The sequence below is a fragment of the Panthera leo genome, chromosome A2, assembly GCF_018350215.1.
Source record: "Panthera leo isolate Ple1 chromosome A2, P.leo_Ple1_pat1.1, whole genome shotgun sequence".
Classification (NCBI taxonomy): Eukaryota; Metazoa; Chordata; class Mammalia; order Carnivora; family Felidae; genus Panthera; species Panthera leo.
Window position 1 is genome coordinate 107829444 of NC_056680.1, and position 25434 is coordinate 107854877.

Here is a 25434-nt window from a genome sequence, read left to right on the forward strand (position 1 = left end):
TGTCAGATGGAGTATCGACATTTCTAAGTTAAAACAGAATTATCAACAATAACTTTTAGTAATTGCAACTCACACCAAGTAATTTGAGTCTACATTTGCAGGATGTTCAAAAAGAATAAATCACAAAACACTAATTTAAATTTTACTTATGCCATTTTATAGCAAATGGATTCATTTTTTACACTGATAAAACAATGGATACCATGTTAATTATGGTCAAGATTTCGGTTACAGAAATAATTTATGCAATTTTTGAGGCTGCCCTAACTCTTCTAACCATAGCTACAAAGGAAATCAGTTTTTCTTTCAGGTGTTACGTGGAAAAAGAACACAGACATATTCTTATAAATTTGCTAAAATTCATCTCAACCTCCCCAAACAGTACCAGTGACCAGGAAAGCCATTTTCTGTTCTTTTCCCAAAGTGATATAGAGAACTTTAAGGAAGCAAACCTATGGCTAGGGGAAATTAAATTGTTTAAATGAGAAGTCCCCTTATTTGGGTTAGAGCTAATCTGTGACTTTTTCACATGAGTTGTAAATCAGGGAGAAAGGGTTTCTAACATAAAGAAGAGAAACCAGATGACAAATAACAGAGCCAAGAGAGTAACGTGGTAAGAAAGCTAGATTTAGGCTAGAACATAAGACATGGAAATACTTTTTTTAAGTTTATTTATTTATTGAGAGAGAGAGAGACAGAGAGAGAGAGAGAGAGAGAGATACCCAAGCAGGCTCCATGCTGTCAATGCAGAGCCCGACATGGGGCTCGATCCCCTGAACACAAGAACAAGGACATGGAAATTCTTAATGATAGAATGGAAAATTAAAAAAAAAAAAAAAAGGTCAGTGAAGATCAAGAAGAATCCACACCAATTCAAAGTCATAACGCAGAAAGACAAATTAGACCCAAATAACACACCACCTTAGTAGGAGCCCATAATGGACAGAATTAAGAATATGCCACACAGTGTGTATTTACAAAACATTATCATAGTCATAGAAATAAAGTCACCATGACTAGGGATAAGATGAATAAAAAAAAAAAAAAAGAGAGAGAAAGTATAGTAATGAGCAATCCATAGACATCCGAAAATAATTAGTTTTACTTCATGACTAAATGCACAATATACAAATTATTTTCAGTCTTACAGGATGGTTATAAATAAACATTGGTATATATTGCTTTAATTACTGTAGCTTAACCATGAGAATAGAAGCATAAAAGAAAAAGATTCAAAGTTTGAGCAATACATCCAATTTTAATCAGTACAATCAAACCCATTATTTTTTTTAGGAAAAAATGATTTGATCCCTCTCGCCACATCACACATGGTGCTCCTCTATAATTATGCTCCTCCTTTATCTCTCCAGTCTAACCTCGTTAGCCTATTCTTAAGCCTTTTGAGTTGAAGTTCTCTTCGGTCATAAGGCATTCTTATCCTTTCTTCAGAATTCTTTCTCTTCCATCATTACTTTCCTTCAGATCTCAGAGTGGGTGAAAAGTTCCTTTTCATTTTTGTTCCTCTTCCTCAAAAAAGTCCTTCTGGACATGCCTGCCTAGGTCAAATCCATCCATCGTGGCTCTCATGGGACCTCTCCTTTTTAGCTCTTGTCTCTGTTCCAATTTTGTATTTATTAATGTGATTCTTTCCTGGCCTGAAGCTCTAGGCTGATACCAGATACATGTAATCTTGTCTGTCCAGGCTCAGCACTGGACTCCCAGTTTCCCTTATGATGCCTACACCAGAGTGAGTGCTAGTACTTATTTGTACAGGGAAGCACATATTTTGAATGAAAAAAAAATGTCTAAAAAATGAAATTTAGGTTTCTGGCTTTATTTGTTGATAAATCTCTGCAAGCCAGATGTAACTTAGTCTCTTTTCCTATTCTACATGTCCATTTCATCCCCCTCCCAGTGTCTCTCATTCCTCTTTGATATGTAATCCCAGGGACCAGAAAGTATATTTCTCTTTCAGTGTTTCACCATTTCTGACAGATTGCCATTCCAACTCACAGGACTCATTGTTTCCCTATTGAGGCCCTACTTTCACACAAGACCTGAGACAAGAATGGGAATGCAATCAAACAAGTAACTATTGAACTTAAAAAAAAAAAAAAAAAAAAAAAAAAAAAAAAAAAGCTGTTCCACATTCTACCCAATATCATCTGAGACTGCACCCATTGCATGGCAATCATACCCCCCCAGATCAGTTGCCCTGATAAAACTCTTGACAGGACTTATGTGCAATAAAAAAATTATAATAATGGTTAAAATAATAGATGTGCTATAATATTTTGATTATTGGAAAGAGAGAATATTCTTTTTTTGAAATCAGAAGAAATACTTATATTCCTTTAATGATGCATATTAGATATTTTCCAGATAGAAGGAAGCAAGAGAGAAAGGGGTCTTTTTAAATACAGACTCTAGGAAATCGTTGGTTATGTCAGAGACCATCTGAAGCTGCATGGCTGAGATATGATGCTGCTGTGTCAGCAAAAACTGAGTTCTGAAGTGAGGAGATGGGCACCTAGCAGAATCTGTCTTACATGTTTTATTTAATCCTTATAACAGAATTAAATAAACAAATTAAAAAAAAAAAAAAAAAACACCATGACTGCAAGTCCTTCTATCTTCTACTGCCCATTCCTAAATTGGAAAATGGATTTGCAAAGCAGATATCAACTCCCTAACACTGACCCAGCCTCATTCTGCCAAATTGCATTAATTGGGAAACTCCCTTGAACTAAGTTTCTTCCTTTGTATACTGCCAAGGAACACTTTTATTTATGGGACATAAGTAATGAATCTCTGTATCCTGTTTTAAAAATTAGGTCCAAATTGAATAACATCTGGAAGATATTCCTAGAAGTTTAGGATTTAAGGATGAGGACATTCCCTGTTTTCAGAATGGAATATATGTCCTGTTTTTTGTTGTTTTAGTTCATTTTTAGGAAAATTTCAGCAAAAAAGATGAATGTATCTATTTCACCCTTATAATCTATAAATCTGCCCAGGCTAAGATTCTGCTTTCTGTTTACTTTGTTTCCAGTATGACTTTTGATGACTTGGCCATGTTACTCTTCACACAGTTAATAACTATCTATTATGTATATACATAGTGCTATATATCCAAGTGTGAGTTGCATAGCAATGTGTTATCAGGTAGGTTCTGTCATAAAAAGATTTATAATCTATAAGGAATTTTATAGTGAAACATATACCAAAAAGTTAAAGAGTAATACAAGGGTTTGTATCTTAATATTATCTAATAATGCCTCAAAGGCTGCTTAAGAATCTAACAAGAAATCAAGGAGACTGAAACTTCTCATTCTGCTCCTCAAATAGATAAGATTTCTGGTTTCCAAAGGAAATATGCTCCATATTATTATTTTCTTAAATTTACATCCAAATTAGTTTGCATATAGTACAACAATGATTTCAGGAGTCGATTCCTTAATGCCCCTTACCCATTTAGCCCATCCCCCCTCCCACAATCCCTCCAGTAACCCTGTTTGTTCTCCATATTTATGAGTCTCTTCTGTTTTGTCCCCCTCCCTGTTTTTATAATATTTTTGCTTCCCTTCCCTTATGTTTGTATGTTTTGTCTCTTAAAGTCCTCATGTGAGTGACGTCATAGGTTATTTGTCTTTCTCTGAATAATTTCACTTAGCATAATACCCTCCAGTTCCACCCACGTAGTTGCAAATGGCAAGATTTCATTCTTTTTGATTGCCGAGTAATACTCCATTGTATATATATACCACGTCTTTTTTATCCATTCATTCCTCAATGGACATTTGGGCTCTTTCCATACTTTGGCTATTGTTGATAATGCTACTATAAACATTGGGGTGCATGTGTCCCTTTGAAACAGCACACCTGTATCCCTTGGATAAATACCTAGTTGTGCAATTACTGGGTTGTAGAGTAGTTCTGTTATTAGTTTTTTGAGGAACCTCCATACTGGTTTGTAGTGGCTGCACCAGCTTGCATTCCCAGCTCCATATTATTTTTGCACAATGGATTTCATTGATAGAAATAATGTTTTAAACTGAAGATAATCACAGAAATGAGAAAATAAATGGTGAATAAGTAGTATACAGATAATGACATAAACTCACTGAAATGATTTTGTACAATGGTCAACTATATCTTCCAGGACTTGAGCTAGTTCAGAAGTACAGGTAGAAGAATTCCCCAGCACCACCAGGGTAAGGATAGGCGGCTGCTGTGAAGATACAGGGCCCAAATACATGCCAGAGTAGTCAACTCCCTGACTAACAAAGGCAACAGAAGACCTCACAGCAGCAGGGATGGGATGTATTAATTGAGTAAGTTTGAAACCAGGGTACAGAACTTAGATCATGTACTCATAACAACACCCGTGAAGATGCTTCATCAGGTGATTTACACAGCATAAGTAGTATTTTAAAAAGAATCATCTGGAGAACAAATGATCAAACAGAAATTAGAGCAGGGGTTTTCAACCTGAACGTGATGGTCACTCTAGGCTTGAGTAATGATCACTGGAGGCTGTCCTGTGCTTTGTATGATGTTTATCATCATCCACAACCTTGGCTCATTATCTGCCCATAGCACCACACCCTCAGTTATGACAACTCAAAATATCTCCAGATATTATTGCTAATGTGCCACGGGATGAAAGGGAAGGAAAGTAATTATTTTTAGATATGAAGGGAGACCTTGACTACAAAGATGAACACATGACCTACACAGGTCTTATATACATAGCAAAGAAAGCATATTCAGAATTCCCTCAATGATTCAACTTTGTAGACTTCTTAAAAAAAAATTAATGTTTATTTCTGAGAGAGAGAGACAGACAGAAAGTGTGAGTGGGGAGGGGCAAAGAGAGAGGCAGACACAGAATCTGAAGCAGGCTCCAGGCTCTGAGCTGTCAGCAAAGAGCCCAATGCAGGGCTAGGACTCACAAACCATGAGATCATGACCTGAGTCAAAGTGGGTTGCTTAACTGACTGAGTCACCCAGGAGCCCCTAAGTTTCTAGACATTTTAATGGGAAAGTAGCACTCAAAAAAGGGAAAGTAGAGCAGAAAGCATGTTTTAATGAGGGAAAGGAAGGTGTGGAAATAGGGATATCAAGTTGAATAATTTCTTATATATGAAACCTGTCTGTACAGCATAATAACATCTTAAAGAACACTTTCTATAATTTTAATAGATAAGTAAAAATGAACATAGGATTAAATGATACAGAAATGTATACGGCAGAATATGCATAATACTGACATTTCTCAACTTGCTTTCAAAAATTATGATTGAATTTTAGCCACAACACATACAAATTTACCCTTTGCAAAATACTAGAAATGTTTCTAAGAAGTTGCACAAAATTGGGGTGCCTGGGTGGCTTGTTGCTTAAGCATCCGACTTTGGCTCAGGTCATGAGCTCACATTTTGTGAGTTTGAACCCCGTGTCGGGCTCTGTGCTGACAGCTCAGAGCCTGGAGCCTGCTTTGGATTCTGTGTCTCCCTCTCTCTCGGACCCTCTCCCACTTCTTCTCTCTGTCTCAAAAATAAATAAATGTTGAAAAAAATAAAAGTTAAAAAGAAGCTGCCCAAAATTAAATCTAACCATAAAGCAAAGGTATCATGAGAAGTTCCATATTTAAGTGAATACTATGCTAAACGTTTCTGAAAATTAACAATTTTATACTATGATTACTTACTAATATCCCATCTTAGGGTCTGGTTTTTAAGTTTTATTTCTCCCAAAGTTGAACACACTATTTGAAAAGTAAATAAATAACACTAACTGTCCTTGGCCAAGATCTCAAAACCACTTTATTCCAATATACCTAAGCAAAGATGTAGCATTTTCTGCCTTTTGAGGATCACCTTCTTAGCGTTATTGTGAGGTGCTCTTGGAAATGCTCACAGCAAAACAGAAAATTCATACAAGGATGTTTTAAACGGGCACAATTTCAAATGCACAGCCAGAAGGTTTTAATAAACCTAAAGAAGTAGAGTGTCAAGCAAAAGGTTAAAATATACCTCTGTGAAGACCTCTGCTTGACTGTTCTTTGACTACTTTGTGGTGAGGTAAGACTCTATTATATAAACTATATATTGAGCTTTACCTTATAATTATGGTAAGTGTTATTTGTGAAAGTTACTTAAACTGATTTGGAATTTTGCTTCCTCAGCTGGCAGCAATTACACAAAGACCACCAGAAATTATTCTTCAGCTCCTTTTGGGATCTACAAGCTTGTTATGAACACTTATGCAAGCGTGCGTGAACATTACACTCTGACAACAAACAAGGCCAGAGGGAAGGTTTTTCTTTGCTACTAAAAATCTGCTTGTGATTCAAAAGCCAAAAGCGAAATCATAATTCTACCAGCATATACAACTTTATCTAAAATCAGAGCCACTCCATGCAGGATTTTGACAGTAACAAGTCACACAAATTACTAACTACTTCTTACCCAGTGAGTACAATCATCTAACAAAGCAATTTCCATACGAGCAACCAGAAACATTTCTGGCTTCAGTTGTTAATCTTCCATGAAAAACTATTTCCATACTATTTTTAACTGGTATATGGTAATAATTATATGTTTATCTCTGAAGCATGAAAACTCTTACAGTACCCTTTTTAATGCATTTGTGGACCGTTATCCCTGCCATGTCCCTGGCAGATGGAAGTATTCCTATCTTCCTTCCAGGAACAAAAGCTGAGAAACACACTGCTTTCTTTTCAATTGGCTCCTTTTGTGTGTCCTAAACTCGCACATTTTTGGGCCTACTTCTCAATAACCTTTCAATTTTATTTTCTTAGATAAAAAAAAAAAATGCAACCGTGTGATACCTAAAGCCAATTAATATGGAAAAATACATTAAACGGCATATAAAATTCATAATTTACCTTGACCACATACATATAAAATTTAAGTATTAAATATTTTACTATAAATTGGAAAGCTTATTTAAAAAGCAAAGGAATCATTTCAAGATATTTAACTATAGAGATCTGAACTAAAATATCTTACACGCCTTTTACCAACTGTTTTAAACTCATTTAATACACTGAATAACCATATGATATGAATATTCTTTTATCTTTATAGAGGAGGAAAATTAACCTAAAAAAAAAAATTAAGTATCTCATCCAAGTTTAGACAGCAAATAAGTGAGGGTCCTGAGTATTAAGTCCAGTTCTATCTGAATTTCCAAAATAACTTTATTTCATTGATTCTATGTATGCTCCATCCTTTCTGAAGTTCAAAAAGGACCCAATTACCAACTAGACTGACTTCAAATACGTAAAACTTGAAACAGGGTTACAAATTAATGCTAACAATTGCTAACCAACACATGGTCTTTATTCTTAAGGAACTCATAGTTAAGTATTGGACACTAACATTTTATTTCCAGGGTGTCTTCACTGCATCAAATGCATAAAACATCAGCACCTCACAGAGATTTCATACAAGAAAGTAGGTATCCATTGTCCATTGTAATGGAATGAGAATGAGGGTAATGAGAAGATATTAAACATACATTTTATTAATGCTGTATATCATATAAAGTTATAGGATTGTATTAATGTATATAGACAAAAACATATATTAAAGTATTAATTATACATGTTTATATTATATACACATATATACACATATACATACACACACACACACACATATATATAATACCCAATACATATATATCAGGTATGTCTTTCCACTACCCTCCTCTCATTCCACCTCAATAAACAAAGGTATCTACTTTCTTCCATAAAATTACTCTGTGAAGTGATGTACCTTGTATCTCTGACACACATATACACACGTGTGTGTTTGTGTGTGTGTGTGTGTATCTGCACATTACTTATATCTATTTATTTTTGAAAGAGAGCAAGCATGCACAAGAGTGGGTGAGAGAGAAAGAGGGAGAGAGAGAATCTCAAACAGGCTCCACACTCAGCATGAGCCTGAGAGTGGGCTCAATCTCCCTTCTGTGACATCATGATCTGAGCCAAAATTAAGAGTTGGTTGCTTAACCAACTGAGCTACCCAGGTGCCCCACCTATATATTAATGTATGTATGTATACATCTTAAGACTTCTGTCTAGATTAATCTCTCTAAAAGTATTCCCTACATCTGAGAGCTCTGAGATCGCTAATTTGCACCATTTGAATTCTTTAAGATAATTTCTTGAAGCACTGTATTATAGAAAACAAGATTGAGATACTACTTCAGAAAGGAAAACTGAAATACTCAACTCTAATGATCTATACTTTAACCTTTTTGATGTGATTAAGTATGGGAGGGGAGGGGAATAGGTAGAGGAAAAGACTTTTGCTCTTAATTATACTTTTATACTTTAAGAATTATTTTATAAAAAGTATGGGTATTAACTTTATACTTTTTAACGGTAACAATACTGAAGACACATGGTATTCAAAATTAAATATTCAAAGGAGGACTGAGGTTTACAGATAGCTACAGAAAATCTCCTTTTATTAGCATATGATTACAAATATTAGATCCTTTTGTAGTCCTAAGCATGACTACGTGTTCACACCTTTGTGTGATATGTGCCTCCCTCAAACATTATTATGACCTTGGCACTTTACCTGTCTGATATGGAAAAAAAAAAAAAAAAAAAAAACAAAAACAAAAAAAGAACACTACATAAAATTTAATTTTTAATCATCTTATTTCAAAAAAGAGGTTTATTTTTTCCTTCAACTTCCACTGACACTATTCTTCAGTTTTTCATTAGAATATCCACAGCTTTAGTGGTTCTTTTTTTTTTTCTATAAGCATTTTGTACACAAAAATAATAAGAATAAACCTAATAATGAAAATTCTGAGCCAGATGTAGAGATAGTTATGAATTTTGCTTTTTCATTATCATACTGAATGATATGATATATACAAACAACCATGAAGAATCAAAGATTCATGCTTGCAATTATAATCTTGCACAAAATATGAGCACTGAGTGCTGATTAAACTAGTGATGCTTTATTAAAACTTCAGGAAAATACCATGTAGGAAAAATATTTTACAACATAAGCTTTATTCATTTTTGAAGTGACCAAAAATAGATATAACGTAAATATTAAGACAACAATAAAACCAACATGCTGTAAAAATAAACAAGGTTAACAGAACATAAACTATGTCAACTATTCACATATATATCTGATATATTTCTCTAACTGAACTCTTTACAGCTGAAGATATTTATGTGAAAACAAGATCATCATTTCTAGACGTCTGCTGCTTACTTACCACCTACAATAATTTTCCAGATAGAACAAATCACTGTCGGCTTAAATATCTCTAATTTCTCAGGAAAAGGATTTGGCTATGCAAGGGTACAATTGGCAATGGTATGGTATCTTGGGGTGAAAGGAAAAAGTTAAGCCATCCTTGAGTATACCCTGAGAAATACAAAAACTAAATTTGAAGTACTGGCAAAAACAATTAACCAAGAATATTTTAGAATCATTCAAGAGCTTTTAAGAGATCAGAGGGTATCCAAATTATGCCTTCAGTGTGTATTTACTGGTATTAACCTGTGTTTCATGCTTTAGCCATGAGGGGTATGAGCTTATTATAACTTGAGCACCAAAACATAAGCACAAGGAGAAAAAAAGGAACTTGATGACCCTAATATACTTTTTAGTTCCATAAAATTGTCTACATAGTATGAAAATATTTAAAAATCTATTTTCTTTTTTAAAATTATGCTGTACTTTGGGTGAATGGTAGACGGTAAGAATCATGAGTTAAAATATTAACTAAACATTTTAAAGGACCTATTTATTCTCTGTGTGAGTAGCTCACTTTACATGAGAAAGCCCTAAGGGGTAGTAAGTGAGGAAGAGGCAGAGTGCAGCATGGTAAAGAAGAGAGAGAGGAGGAAACAGGCAGTCTAACAGATCTCTGATGTAAGAACAGTGCCCTTGGGTATCATTAAGCTTCTTCATTCTCATTTTCTTTTACATCACCAAAACAGAGACAACAAAACCTGATGTATCCACCCCTGAACCCACCCTATCCACACCAGAAATTTTCTAAAGTTTAAATGGCAGATCCAAAAATGTCATCAAATATAACATTTTAAGAAATTAAATTGCTTTATTTATCATGAGCTTTTCCCCCAAGTAAATAGTATTAATACTAATTCAAAAGAGAAATGTGATACCAAAATCAAATGCTTTTTTTCTTTCTCTTGCAACTAGACTATATTTACTACAGACCCCAGGTGCTTAGGATATAGTAGGCACTTAAAAAAAATTAATCAATAAATGAAGGAATGTACAAATGCATCTCTTGTGTTACCTAGACTAAAATCTGCTATACAGCTTAAGAATTCATAATATTACTTAAATATTCCCAAAGTAGATACTTGGCAGAATTTTCTACATTGGAATTACAATTCTAACCTTCAATAGGTGCAGTGTTTTTCCAGGGAAAGAAAACCTGCTACAAAATACAAAGAAGTACCATTATGGCTAACAGACTCATAGTCTGGTCAGCCATATTTCCCACAAACATGACTAAATTTAAGACTGATATTACTTTGCCATTATTAAATTCTCTGTTTAAAAAAAAAGTGTCAAGTAGAACTATTGCCCATGATAAAGTATATCCAAAGAAATACTGTACAGGCTAGGGAAAAAACAACAACAGTAAATGGTTCATTAACTTACTATTACACAACTAGTTTTCAAGAAGTATGATCTCATTTCTTATATTTATATTAATTAATATGCAGAGACTTAAAGAAATAAAATATAAAGGTGAATTGCCTCCATTGAAGAATCAGGAGCAGCAGTGACACTTTCCTTTCTGACTCCCTCATCACCCACAGAAGCCTGTGAGCAATCTGTTGGATTTTTCTGTAGAGCATAGTTTCAAAACCATCGCCTTTTACGATCCTTTTTACTCAATCTTGTAGGAACTGGCTTTCTAATTGATGGGCAACTTTGATGAGGTTTAACTATTTCTCAGCATCTCCTAGAGATCTGTTTGAATAATCCAGGACACATTTATTTATAAACTTTTGCCATTTTTAATAAATAGAATGCTTTTTAATATTTGGGGGGGCATAATCACTCAGGCAGTGAAGACAGGCATGAAACATTTCACAAGAAAAAGAAACCAGTGCACAACATTCTGCATGCTAATGCCTAAAAGTAATCAATGGACCAAATATTAAGAACCTTCTCTTGGTTGGTGTGCCTGGGTGGCTCAGTCAGTCAAGCACCAGACTTAGGCTTAGGTCATGATCTAATGATCAGTAAGTTTGAGCCCCACCTAGGGTTCTGCATTGACAGCACGGAGCCTGCTTAGGATTCTCTCTCCCTCTCTCTCTTGCTCTCTGCCCCTTTCCCTCCCTCAAAATAAATAAACTTAAAACAAACAAACAAACAAACAAACACTTTGCTTCACCTTCCTCCTTCCATGTCAGGGGTCAGCAAACTATGGCCCTCACAACAAATCAAGGTTCCTTCGGTCTTTACTATGTGTCACTGGTACATGGCCAATCATTCATTTACAGTTTATCCATGGCTACTTTTGTTAGAATGGTGGAGATGAGCATCCACAAACCCCCTATATCTTCTTTTTTCTTTTTTAAGAAAAATATTGTATAATAATTTATAAAATAAAATATTTTGACACCGAGGCTTTAATTATACAATTTCTTAAATATTTAACCAATACTCAACACTTGAATTTATTCAAAACACCAAGAACCAGCTTTTATATATTTTTCTTCTCTAATTTATGTAAATGAGTAAAAAAAAATGGACCCTAAATGAGCAAAAAGCTGTACAGAGATTTTGATTTATTTTCTTACAAAGACTAACAAATCTAAAATATTAAACATAAGAGATTTAAGTGAGCTATGTAAATATGAATATTAAAATATTTCATTTTAAAGGGCATAGCAAAAAGGCATCATATATTCAACCATTCACTATAATTCTTATCTTTCCCAGGCTAGTAATTATCAGAGTGCTAGAAAGATTATTTATTTAACTACATTTCATATCCCTTGATGAGAAAAACCCCAAAGCATTTGTATGCATAATTTTAGACAAGCCTGGATCCTCTGCTGAGTACAAAATATGCACATACTCAATTTAAATACAGGACCATGCTTATTATGAAAGGGTTTCTAATTTCAAGAATAAAGTTCTATATTGCATTAAAGAAATTATATAGTACAAAAAAGACTTTATTCATTGATATGCTAGTAATTTAAATATAAATTATAATAAAACTATTGATTTTGAGGTAGGCATGGAAAAACAATTGTTCGAAAATAGTCCCCGTATCTTAAGGAAAGTACTCTGTGATAAGAGTTTTCCACATTTATATTCATACACTATATTTTAAATTTCTTTGGCTATCTTCCTAAACTACTCAAAATGCACCACTTACATTATAAGTATAGGTCTGTAATAAATCTCTTGAGAATAATGCATAATTCAAAACCCTGTCCTGTGTTAAATTCTAATGAGGTTTTAAGTACTTTTCGATTTTAGCACATTAATGCATTATAAAATCACCAGAGCAAAGAGTAATCAATCTCAACCCTAGTTCACCTATAACTTAGTTTCTTCCTCCTCAAACAAGAATTGTCGTAAGGTTCCACCAAGATGATTTAAAAATGAGTAACAATTGCTTGAAATAGACCAAGAAAAACTATAGTAAGTATTTGTCATCAGGTAGGCTTGGCAGTTTTATACTCTACTTGAACCTCATGGTTAAAAAATTAAGTTGGGAAGAATATCAGATATTCTTTATGTTCTAATTGGCTGAGTTACTAAATACAAAGCACCGAGAACAGCATGTGCCATCTATGTCAAACAGTTTACAAACTCCACACCACGACCATCAGAACCATGATTGCATTTCCATCTTAGAAATGAAAACACAAACAAAAAACCTCACCCATATGTAATCTTCTCTGGAAGTGAAGTACTTGAAGGCCAAAGTGATTTGAAATGCATGCTTCAGGGTATTTAGAGGGTAAAACTTTCCATTATTCAGGAAAGATTTTATCAAAGACATCCAGAGAATTAAAGACTTCTCTTATGCAACAATTGTGAGACAAAGTCAATAAAAACACAAGTCCCAGAAAAGTGTAGCACAGAAAGCTAGGAACATGCATGAAATCCATTTAAGCTAGGGGTTAAGTAGGATGTTAAGTGTTCACAGAAGCAAGTTCCTAACTGAAGAAAAAAGTACAAATAAGGTCACTGGATGTGCAACTTACCTCCAAAAGAAATCCTTGAATGATGAACATTTAATTCTGGTTGAAGTCATATTTACATAAAGTCTATTTCTCTCTGACAGAGGAATGACTGAAAAACTATGGTTTCCTTAGTCATGTGCAAAGCACTAATGTACCTATCATCATTGTCCCTTTTTTTTTTAATTTTTTTAATGTTTTTTTTTTTTTTTTTTTTATTTTTGAGACAGAGAGAGACAGAGCATGAACAGGGGAGGGGCAGAGAGAGGGAGACACAGAATCTCAAACGGGCTCCAGGCTCTGAGCTGTCAGCACAGAGACTGATGCGGGGCTCGAACTCACGGACCGTGAGATCATGACCTGAGCCAAAGTCAGACGCTTAAGCGACTGAGCCACCCAGGTGCCCCTCACCATTGTCTCTTAATAGCAGCCCAACACAGTAACAATGGTATGAACAATGGAATCTACAGATGTAGTCAGATATTTTAGCTGTGGGATGTAGGACAGTTTTCAGAAAAGACATTACTGGAGGAACCACCTATGAAACTATCCCAGCAACTCCTAAGAGGCAATGAATACCTAAATTATAGTGGTCACATTAGGAATAAAAAAAGGAAGTGGGAAATGCCAGAAATATAGAACTAGAATTCAGAGCACTTAGCTACTGACTCTAGAACATGGAGGAATAATTAGGATTCTTGGTGGCATTCAAGTAACTAGAAGAACAATGGCTCTCCTAACAAACAGGGGAGTCAAGAAAATACATTTCGGATTCCTTACCTATAAAATTGGAATAAACACTACCTCAGGGACATGCCTTGGCAATTAAAGAGATAAAGCCTGACTGTTAACCACTGGAGCACACAATATCAGGCCTTCAACACGTTGGCCTCTATTGTCTAAATAGAACTGATGGACCTTGGAAAACACAACTATGATAAAGTTTGCAACCAAGGGGAAGCTGATTCATGCAGCTGCTTTATGGTCACAGTAAACTTTACAATTTCTTATCTAAGTCTTCCACAAAACTATGACATGATTTTAGACCTAAATATAATTATTAGTATGCATTCATAAAATAAATGATGTCACGCACAATTTTTACTAGAGTCACCACAAACACTTTGAAAAGAGGCGAGTTAAGATCAAACGGGATATAATGACGACGATAATAGTACTAACAATAAGTAAATTTTTTAAAGTTATGCAATTAAAGATACTAAGAATTATTTCTGAAACCCCTAGTCCCATAGAAACCTTTATAAACCTCTGTGGTTCTCTACCTGCAAAATGAAGAAGAAAATAAAGGAATTTCAATTGATTGTAAAGGTGCAGTACCTCCCTCCACTGCCATGTTCCAACCATAAACTCCTGAGCCCTTAGTTTCCTTACATGTAAGTTTCTGCATGAAGGCAGTTTCCAAACAACGTTAAACAACATGTACTGTATGTTCTGTGACAAAAGGGTATCAGAGTCTGCTAAGTGTGGGAACTGCTGGGTTAAACTGGCTTCTTTGCTGCCTGACTACTGAGAGCATCTTATAAGTCAATATAAATCATCAGTTTCCATGAGTATTATACAGTAACATAATTTTGCCAATAAATTTCACCATGCAGTCATTAACTTTGGCGTTGGGGGCGGGGGGGGGAGGTTGCAGAGGAGAAAATACTGAAAACCCATGCCTTAGATTATTTCACATGAGTCTCTAATATATTATGTCATTTGAGCCTCACAACCAGAAAGTAGGCCACAAAAGGGTCCAAAGAGAAAAGGAAATTTAAATTCAAAGAGATAAAGCAAGCAGCAAGTAGTGAGATTTATCTTTACATGTACTAAATCTCAGTCCAGCAATATTGTTTTATTAACGGACACAAAATTTCTGATCTCAGGAAGAGTATCAACCTGTAAGTGGGAGAAACTAATGTCTCTTCCAAATAAGATATTCTATTCCACTGTATACAACAGCCACAGTGCAGTTTACTGGCTAACTTTGAAAGATTTAAGCTTTTGGAAACACGCTTTATAACTTAAGCCTCAAAGGGAAGGCCCTCGGTGTTATGGAAGCACGTACCAAGTGAAGTGTTTGATATCCCTGGAACTTTCTGTGATACCTAAGTTCAAAGTTCTCTTGGGAGAGACTGATGGCTGGAAAACCAAGGCAAAAAGAAGTTTTTCAAAGATAAGTAATATTTCTGAAAGGACAATCAGCTGCTAGCTCTTCACTGACAACCTTCATGAGGGGCTCTTTAAAATTCTTGAGAAATTACTAACTGCACATTTGCTTTAAGAGTCCAAATGTATTTTGCACATGGTTCATTTTAAGTTGCAGAAACATATATGGTCCTGTATTCAATCCCTTATACAGGAGACCTGGCCCCAATACCAAAACTTTTCCTGGGAAAGCTCATTATGGTACCATTTGTAACCCAGAGAAAATGATTCTTATTTTGTTAAAGCACACATCCCCACACACAGACATGTACACAAAGATACACATACTTCATTATGAATATTAGAAACTTTAAGAAAATAAGGATTAAGAAAATCTTTTCACCAATGTCATGACATATAAAACATGATTCCTCAGATTTGAGGTACTTTATTATACTGTCAATATCCAAATAATATGGGTGCCAGCATATTTATAATTCTGCATTATATTTAAAAGTACGTACATCCCCTTTTAAAAATCCCTAAATCATGCCAATGAGCTTCATGTGGTTAGATTCAAATTGTTGCTTCACCAGCAAATTAAAAAAAAAAAAAAAAAAAGTACTCTAAGGCTCACACTTATTCTAAACAAATCATGATTTTAAACTATGATATTAAATTCTAATATATTTTAATTAATTTTTATTTATTTAGAGAGAGAGAGAGAGAAAGAGAGAACGAGCAAGCAGGGAAAGGGTAGAGAGAGGAAGAGAAAGAATCCCAAGCAGGCTCCATGCTGTCAGCACAGAGTCCAACTTGGAGCTTGAGATCATGACCTGAGCCAAAAGTCATGAAGTCATGACCTGAGCCAAAATCAAAAGTCAAACACTTAACCAAATGAGCCACCCAGGAACCTCTTAAATTCTATTAATTTTGACATTTTATTCTCCAACTTCTTGTTGTCACTAATATATATTTTGTTTCAAACATTTTCTAACAGTAACCTGTAAATGTTCCTTACCACTATTAAATATTTATGTATTAGTTTCCTGTTTGTTGCCGTAATAAATTACCACAAATTCAGTACCTTAGAACAATATAAATTTATTATCTTAGGTATCTTCTAGAAATTACCCATATTCTTTGGCTTGTAGCCTCCTTCCATCTTCAAAGCCAGCAATAGCTGGTCACATCTTTCTCGCTTCACATCAGTGAGCCTTTTGCCTTCGTCTTCCACTTTTAAGTACCCTTGTGAATACATTGGGCCAACTCAGATGATGCAGGATCATCTGCCTATTTAAAGTCAACTGATTAGCAACCTTATTTGCATCTGCAACCTTACTTTTCTTTTGCCATGTAAGGTAACATATTTGCAGGTTCCAGGAGGTAGGGCATGGGCATTTTGGGGGGGTGCCACTATTCTTACTAAGTTGGCTAAAGCTTATATTTTATATGCTGTCGATCAGTATCTATGCTTATCATCAAATGCATTCCTCTCTAAAGAATATTTAGTAGATAAACACCTCAAATAACAAGTAAAATAGCACATACTTTATACTAAAAAATTGAGGACAAAAGCCTTAAGCAACAGAGTTTCTCATACATAACTTATCATTTTTGAACTTTTAATAGAACCTAATCAACTTTACATTCATCACTTTTGAAATCATAAAACTGGGATGATGTCACAAGTGACAGCCTCAACCTCTCACATCAAGAGGCAACCCCCTAGCTTTTGGAAAAGCACTCATCTGACGCATGCGACATGCCTCTCATCCACCTCCTTATCAACCTCCAAGGAGTCATCTTTTAAATCAAACCTTCCATCAGTAGCATGATGTAAGTATGTGTGATTACAACATGCCCTAACTTTGTAACCACACATGCTTCCATTCTTCTGTGCATGCGTGTCTTCTGCCAAGCATGGCTTTCATATGACTGATGCTATTTACGTAGTAGTTGCTTACTTATCTACGTTCAAGAATTAAACAACAGAACTTGCCATCCAAAAACAGTAAAACATGAATTTCCCTACCTAAACCCAGTTATACTCTAAGCTCTTTGAGGGTCGGAACACATCTGCCTTATTTTAGTGCCTTTTACCTATCCCAGCACATAGTACAGTTCCAAAAAGTATCGTTCAAAGAATAAATGAAGGCACAGTACCAAGTATCTCAAGCTTTCTACCATTTTTGTCATTACTTGTCTAACAAAATCTATTACTCTCAGTGTAAGTTTTGCTTTAGTTAAAAATCCAACAGTAAAATCTGTGCTACAATTATGTATTTACTGCCAATTATCTGCAAGGCTTGTCATACCCTTAATTAACACAATGATTATTTAGTTCCTGCCCTCATTCTTGTAACTGTGGTCTTTCAGATTTTTTTTTAATGTTTTTATTTTATTAGAGAGAGAAAGAGAGACAGAGCATGAGCAGGGAAGGGGCAGAGAGAGATGGAGACACAGAATCTGAAGTAGGCTCCAGCCTCTGAGCTGTCAGCACAGAGCCCAACGTGGGGCTTGAACATGTGATCCACAAGATCAAGACCTGAGCCAAAGTCCAAATCTCAAGCGGCTGAGCTATCCAGGCACCCCTTAGATTTTTCAATGTTAGTGATTTGATATTGATATCTATTCCATAAAGCATTTCTCAATCCCCTTGAGCAGAATGATCTGTCTCTTCTAGCCCTTAAACTATCTATTCCACCTGCTACTTGCACTATCGAATGTGGCACTTATTTATACACACATTGCATCTCCCCCAGTGCAATTTCTTATATAACTCCTTTGAAGTTATCTTCACACATACACAACACTTTCAGCAGAGTTGGACATACATGCTTTTTTCTCTTCAAAATATATTCTCCAGAAAACTTGGGAAGGATATGTTTTCCACTCTGAAACTGTACTTCTCATTTTCATTAAAAGTAATTCTTTTCTCTTTATCAACAATGAAATATTTATGAATTCCTGGCTAATACAAAATATTTAGAGTGTGATTATAAAGTAAAGCCAGGGCACAATGGATAAATATACAGTAATTATTATTCTGCAAATAAATAATATTCATTTCAATTATCTCTGTATACTAACAAAAATTATAAAACAAAAAAGTTCCCCTACAAGGGGCATTATTATAATGTTTTTCCTAATGATATTAGTGATGACAGTCATACGCAGCAATCATTATACAGTTGATCCTTGGACAATATGGGGGTTATGAGCGCTTAACTCTCATGTACTTGAAAATCTGTGCATAACTTTGGACTCCCCCAAAACTTTAATAGCCTACTGTTGACCAGAAGGCTGACCTATAACGTTAACAGTCGATTAACACATACTTTGTAGGTCATATTATACACTATATTCTTACAATAAAGGAAGGTAGAAAAAATATTAAGAAAACTTTAGAAAGAAATACATTTACAGTATGGTACTGTATCTATCGAAAAAATCTGCATGTAAGTGGATCCACACAGTTCAAACCCATGCTGTTCAAGGGTGAGCTGTATTAACAATAATTTAATCCCATCACACTTTCCATCATAAGGGAAGAGAGCAAAGGCAGAAAATAGTTGTAAACAGAATTCAAAATCAACTGCAAGATACGCATCTCATATGCAAATCTCTAAGTCTTTCTGTAAAGCTTATGAAGGCGTATTCTGTAATATTCTATGGTATTAATATAAAAACAGCATAAAAATTTGGTATGTACGTGATAGTAGGGGGTGGCCTTTCTTCGAGAGTGTTTGAATCTAAAAAAACTTAAATTAGAAGACAACAGACGTGTGGCCCAGATTAAGCAGACTGTGTCGCAGAGAATGTGGCTACTTGCCAAACGAAGTAGGATTTGATCTGCAAATGACTGTCAGCTCTCATTTCTAACCCTTTGTAAAAAGTAATGACACTGTTGCCTCAGGAGAGGGCAATCATGCAAACCTGTGTGTATGAACAAGTTGTTTTGTTTTGTTTTGTTTTTCTCAATTTTCTTGCCAACTAGTATTTCAAAAATGTTTGTTAAGGCTTTCTTAAATAAACAAGTCTGCCAAATACAATAAAAACCTAGCTGATATGCTACAGTGAAACAAGTGGATAAGCAACGACTATAACCACAAGGTTTCAGTTCATGCAGGAGAAAACAATTTTAAGTGGTAAACAAAAATAAGGCGTCTCGGTAAAGTTTCTGAAACATCTTAATGCACCATTTGGGCTTGAAACAATTTATATCCAGAAAAATGAATATTGCGTGTTAAGGATCAGTAAAGCCTCAAGTTTAATTTTAAAGTTAACTATTTCCAAGTTTGAAAATGTCTTGTTTTATTTGTTTTTTACTTTATCTTCAGAAAGAAAGAAAAGTAACCTCTAAGCAGCCTATTATCATAAACAGTATTTTGTAAGCATCATTATAAGTGTGATACTAAGTAAAGAGAAATCCATAGCAAACACAAACAGAATTTCATCTATGCACAACAAAACTGGATTTTAGAACAAACATGGGCTTTAAAAAAAGTCAGGTCTACATATGGTTTGTTTCACCACGTAGCCACGAACAAAGCCATTGGTGATGTGGAAGTAACTGAGTTGACTCAGATTCACCTGGGATGAATTCCAGGGTTAAAAAAACACACAGGCCTCAAATGGCATCACCTGTGCTAGGTCAAGTCCCCAAACCAGGGCTTAATACCTAACCTATTTGTAATCTCAGCCTCCCTGAGAAACTAGTCCTGGTCAGTCAGGATTTTTCTGGTCAACACCAATGAGGTAATCTGTCACAGGGGCCCTCTCCGTTCCCTAAAGGATGATGAGGCAATCCACCTAGTAAGACCCTTTTCTCTTCCTCTCAGGGAAGGTGACCTTGCCTGAAACAATCTTTGTTTTGCTAACTGTCCCATCCAATTCTGCCCATAAAATCTTTCCATTTCCACAATTCCTAGGAGCTACCCTTTCCTAGACTGGATGCTGTTGATTCATGCATCAATTAATAAAGCCAATTAGACCTTTTAACATTCACTTGAGCTTCTGTCATCTACCGCTAAAAATCTCTACTTTTAAATGCTTTCCAGAGAAGCTATTAGGTAGTGAAGTTAGAACATCGGCATTCTATCTTGCCACAGCATGGAAAGACAGACCAAGTTTATGGTGGTGTTATTGAATGCCCTATGCAGAAGAGCATTCTATATGGGATGTCCAGGAAACATGCAGGCATCTTTCACAGGCCAGTGCCAGTGATTTCTAATTACGTGGTAATAAATATGACGTGACTGGTCATATAAAGGCAGTGCATTTAGTATGGAGAACATTAAGGCCCTTATCTAGTATTCTCGGTTTCTTCAAAATTTAGGATTCAAGCTTAACATTTTTATTAAAAAGTAGTATGTGGTATCCTATTCACTGAAATAGTTCTTGAAGATACCACCAAACGGACTCATAAAAATTAAAGTTCTAACTACATCCATATAATCATTTAGCTTTTTAAATAGAAACATCAAGTATTAATAGAAGCTCATTTCATCTAATTGGGACATTCTACATACAATAAAAACTGGTGCTATTTCATATAGTCACAGTGCTTTTGAGCCATAATTACTTAAAACATTTTACTCATACACTCAAATTAAGACTTTAAATGAGCAAATGACTTTTTAATGACAGGTTTATCAAAACCTTGTGCTGTACAATCTCCACAGAATATTTAGGGAACGGGAATCTACTTAATAATTTCCCCTCATTTGGAAACAATCAGCAACTTCCTTTTTACTTTAGAATCTTTACAACTCATTTTAACTATTAAGACCAACACCTGTCTTCTTAAGAAGGCTATATAAAGATTCACCGAATGGCCATTCATGGGAATACACAGAAGGGTTTCTACTGACTAATCACCATGTTGAAGATACTAAATGTTAGGACTGAACCCCTGTCACACCTTGAAAGTTTTAAAATTTTAAGTTGCTTTGAAATTGCTCTTTCCATCTCACATTAAATACTATGACTTGATGCTAACCGAAAGTTTTAAAATTTTAAGTTGCTTTGAAATTGCTCTTTCCATCTCACATTAAATACTATGACTTGATGCTAACTGGGGCCATGGCCTGCCTCCTCCTAATTTTAACACAGTGAGCCAGAATCAAACAAAAACAGAACTCAAGGTTTTCATTTCCAGGAATCGAATGTAAATACATTTGCCGAGCTCTGGTTAAGTTTGACAGACTTGATTCCCCATTAGGAATTATGTGTTTCCAAAATTATATGTTGAATGGGAAGGAATGCTTATATATATCATGTCTAAATACAGTAACAAGATTAAACTTTTGCCACACAAGAGTAAAAAAGTGTGCCTGAGTATTAATTAATCACTGATAAATTAATTTCTTAGACTTGTCAACCAGATTACAACTGGAGACAACATTTGAAATTTTCTTGTTCTTAAGACTTTAGAGCAAAAAAAAAAAAGTTTTTTTAATGTAGTTGTTTTTAATCATTGCTTTTCTATGTTAATATTTTATCAGTGATTCTTACTTTAAAAATGTGTAAACTGTTATTGCATTTGAATACTAATGCATTGCTGCACTGTGTCTACTGGCCTATGGATGTCTCATACCAAACCAGAGGCCAGCTATCACGATCATACATATTCGACATTTATCAAGTGCCCTGTCATTTTAGGGCTGCAGAAATTCCTGCAAATAGCATTCCTGTAATTTCCAAGCAAGTTGTCACTGGACTCACTCAACAGGCTACAGACCAGTTCAAATATTGTTGGATTTAATCCAGTGAGTCATTGTGACAAGTTGCTCAGTGGGTATAAACAGTAAAAACAAAATGACAGGTTGAGGAAAATTACAATTTAATAAACAAGTAAGTATGTGTGGTAAAAACACATAGATTGGGTAAAATCACAATTTAATAAACGAACAAATGAACAAAACTGGATCATTTAACCTCAGTTACTTTGAGAATCCATAGTCTCTAGGATATGGGAGAGACAAAAAGGGAAATCAAGGACAAGGGGCAGCAGAGATAAATATGATTAAGGTCAATATAGATCCTGTGAAAATTTCTTAGAAGACTAAACCATTGTTTATAAATTAAGCAAACAGAAATGAAGCTAAACTCTGTATATTCTTATGGAGTTATGGAGAAACAAAAAGTCATCACTATATAATTATGCTATCTGGAACTTACAAAGTCTGTTTGGGTTAGTTTATTAGAGCACTGGCCAACGTTCAGACTTAAAAATAGCTCTAAGGTCAACACTCATTCTCGCTTTATCTCACTCACTTTATCTCTGTAACTGTCACTGCTCTGAGTTAGACAAGCTTTTGGCCAGTTTTGTTCATGCTTGTACTTTGCAGCCAATTTCTGTCCAGGACAGACATCGGCAACTCTTTTAACAGTGCCAAGGGTTTCACATCCTTTCTTGCGGCTTGCATAAGTGAAGGGAAGAAAATCTAAACATGCCCCTAGTCTCAAGAATCAGGTGGCAGAGGTTTTGACCACACAGAATCCTCCCCCCACTGACCTCTGTGATTTTCCCCACTCCATCCTCCCCCTCAGAGACCTGATGCTGTGATTAAGGTGGCATCTTAGATGATCATAGAGGCACTAAAAGGAACAGAATAACTTAAGAATGAACTCCTAGAATAGGGCTACATCTAAGAAAACTATTATGCCATGCAGAATATTTTTGCTACCATCAAAAAATAGCAGCTTTATGGCAACAAATCCAGTGGCTATGTCAATGATCATACTAGTGTTTTTTGTTTTTATTTCGGGGGGCCCAGAACCCTAACAATCTGATGAGAGCTGTGGATCTTCTTGTAGAAGAAGATCTTCTTGTCATCTTCTTGTCTACTTCTCACTTGTAGACAAGTGCTTCAATAAATAGACATACAATTTTCCATGTAATTTTAGGGAGCCCATAGATCTCCTAAATGAGGTCAAGAGCCAAAAGAGTTAAGAAACTCTTATCTAATCCAATCCTTTAATTTTAGAAATAGCGAAATAAAGCTCCAAAAGAGTGACATCTTCTGCCTAACACAAGTTAACAGCAAAGACAAGTTTTTTCACTCTAGCTCCAATGCTCTGAGAGACTCAAATTAATTCTCCTGACAACAAAGACTTCAAAGCAAGTCACAGGAAGAGAAAGAGAAGAAATACTTCTAGTGCTTTGTGAGGCACAGGGAAATCTTTCAGAGCACAAATATGGTGTGTGTGTGTGTGTGTGTGTGTGTGTGTGTGCGCGCGCGCGCGTGTGTGTGTGTTTTCCCTAGAGAGCCAAGAAGTGAAATTCATAAGCGTGTTCTTGTCATTCTGATTGGGAGACACAGACATGAGGAAGATAAGCAACTAGAATTGGAGGAAGTACTTGGAAGGACATCTAAGAGTTAGGAGAAGGTTCTCACATGGAAACAATATGTTCTGCTTACAAGTCGGCATTAGCATAAAACTGAGTCATATGAACATTTTTGTCATTATACTAATAAGATAATATTAATTAAATTTCTAAAACTGAACACATGTGTGAGCTCCCCTTTAAGATGTTCCCTCTTCCTCTGCTTGGCTTCCACCTGCACTGGCTGCAAGCCTGAACCATTGAACCAGGCACCATTCTGGGTCCCCAACCCACCTTGCCCTCTCATTCTCTAAGATGTCTCCATTCTGCCCCTAATGAGTCTCTTGACTGCACCTTCTGAGCTCCTCCCCACCCTTCCTGGGCTCACCTCTCACCTGACCTTACTTTTCTGTAGTCACTTCTCTTTCTATCTGTCTTTATTTCAATACATCCTGTAAGCTGCTTTGAAAGGAATCTTACCATGAAGTAATGTAATACATTACTGTCTGGCTAGAACACCTTCAGGAGCTACCCGTTACCCATAACCTTCCTTGGAAAGTTTTAGGAAGTTTTGAAATCTTCTCAACATGTTATATGAGAAATGCTTCATCATTTAGTAAGGTTGAAGATAAAAAACAATGCTCATTTTAGATTATTATATTAGCAGAGACTGTATAACAAAAGTTATCTCAATCTTTAAACTCATTTTATATGTAAAAAAAGAAAGTGCTCTTCTCATTGAAAAAGGATGGATACAATTGTATTGTTGTATACTTACTATTTAAGAAAAAAGATTTAAACCTTATTGCATATTAAAATGTAGACTGAACTTTTATTCTGTTACATAACAAAAAACAGATTTAAAAAATACTATTATACCCTGAAATTTGAATTTCATATTTAGAGCTTAATAAATCAGCTGGTTTATTTTTTATGGTGATATGTTTTATGATTAAAAGCTAAGAAAAAAGAGAAAATATTCTAGAATACCATTTGAAAGAACTTCTCCACAGTGACATCAATCCCAGAAATGCATTCACACACACCAGGGGTTTTAGAATCACCACATGGGTCTCAGTGACATATCAGTGTGGCATCCACGGTCCTTTTGAATACTCTGCCCCATTTCTGGGCCCTTCACTCTACTTTTATCGCCTAATTTGACGTTCCCCAGACCCCATGTACTTGAACATACATTTTTTTTCTTCCTTTAATGTCACTCCTTTGTTATTTTCCTTTTTGTAAATGTTGACAGTCTATTCCATTCTTCATACCGCACATTAGGATCATCTATTCCCTGCGTCCTTCTCTGAAACACCTCCTCTTTGCCACCTCTCTATTTCATGTATTACACACGATTGTCACCAGATACACTTCCCCCTTCTGAACTCTAAAGTTCTAGGCAGGAAGAAACCCAATACCAAACATAGTATGTGGAAATGCATATTTATGAATACATTTAGAAATGAACAGTTAATTCGGGAAAATAATTCAAGCAATTGGAAAACAGGTATAGGTCAAACAAGTATACGTGAAAATCTAACTACAACATGGCTTTTTTTTTCCTTCTATATTGTTATCCTCTCCTTTAAGAAGGTTTGTTGGTTTTACAGAAAATCAGTTACATGAACTTCATGCATTACGACTGAATCTACAATAGCACAGTCATCTGGAATAATAT

The 25434-nt window shown here is 35.3% G+C and overlaps 1 protein-coding gene and 1 non-coding gene across 2 annotated transcripts in view; one reads left to right on the forward strand and one right to left on the reverse strand.

The window, feature by feature from the left end:
- Window positions 1-25434, reverse strand: part of CRPPA (CDP-L-ribitol pyrophosphorylase A) — a 323296-nt gene that overhangs the window by 28244 nt on the left and 269618 nt on the right. The window lies entirely within an intron of this gene.
- LOC122214707 lies at window positions 8535-8634 on the forward strand. The gene has a single exon (XR_006200082.1). It is a non-coding gene; the product is annotated as a small nucleolar RNA U13 (small nucleolar RNA).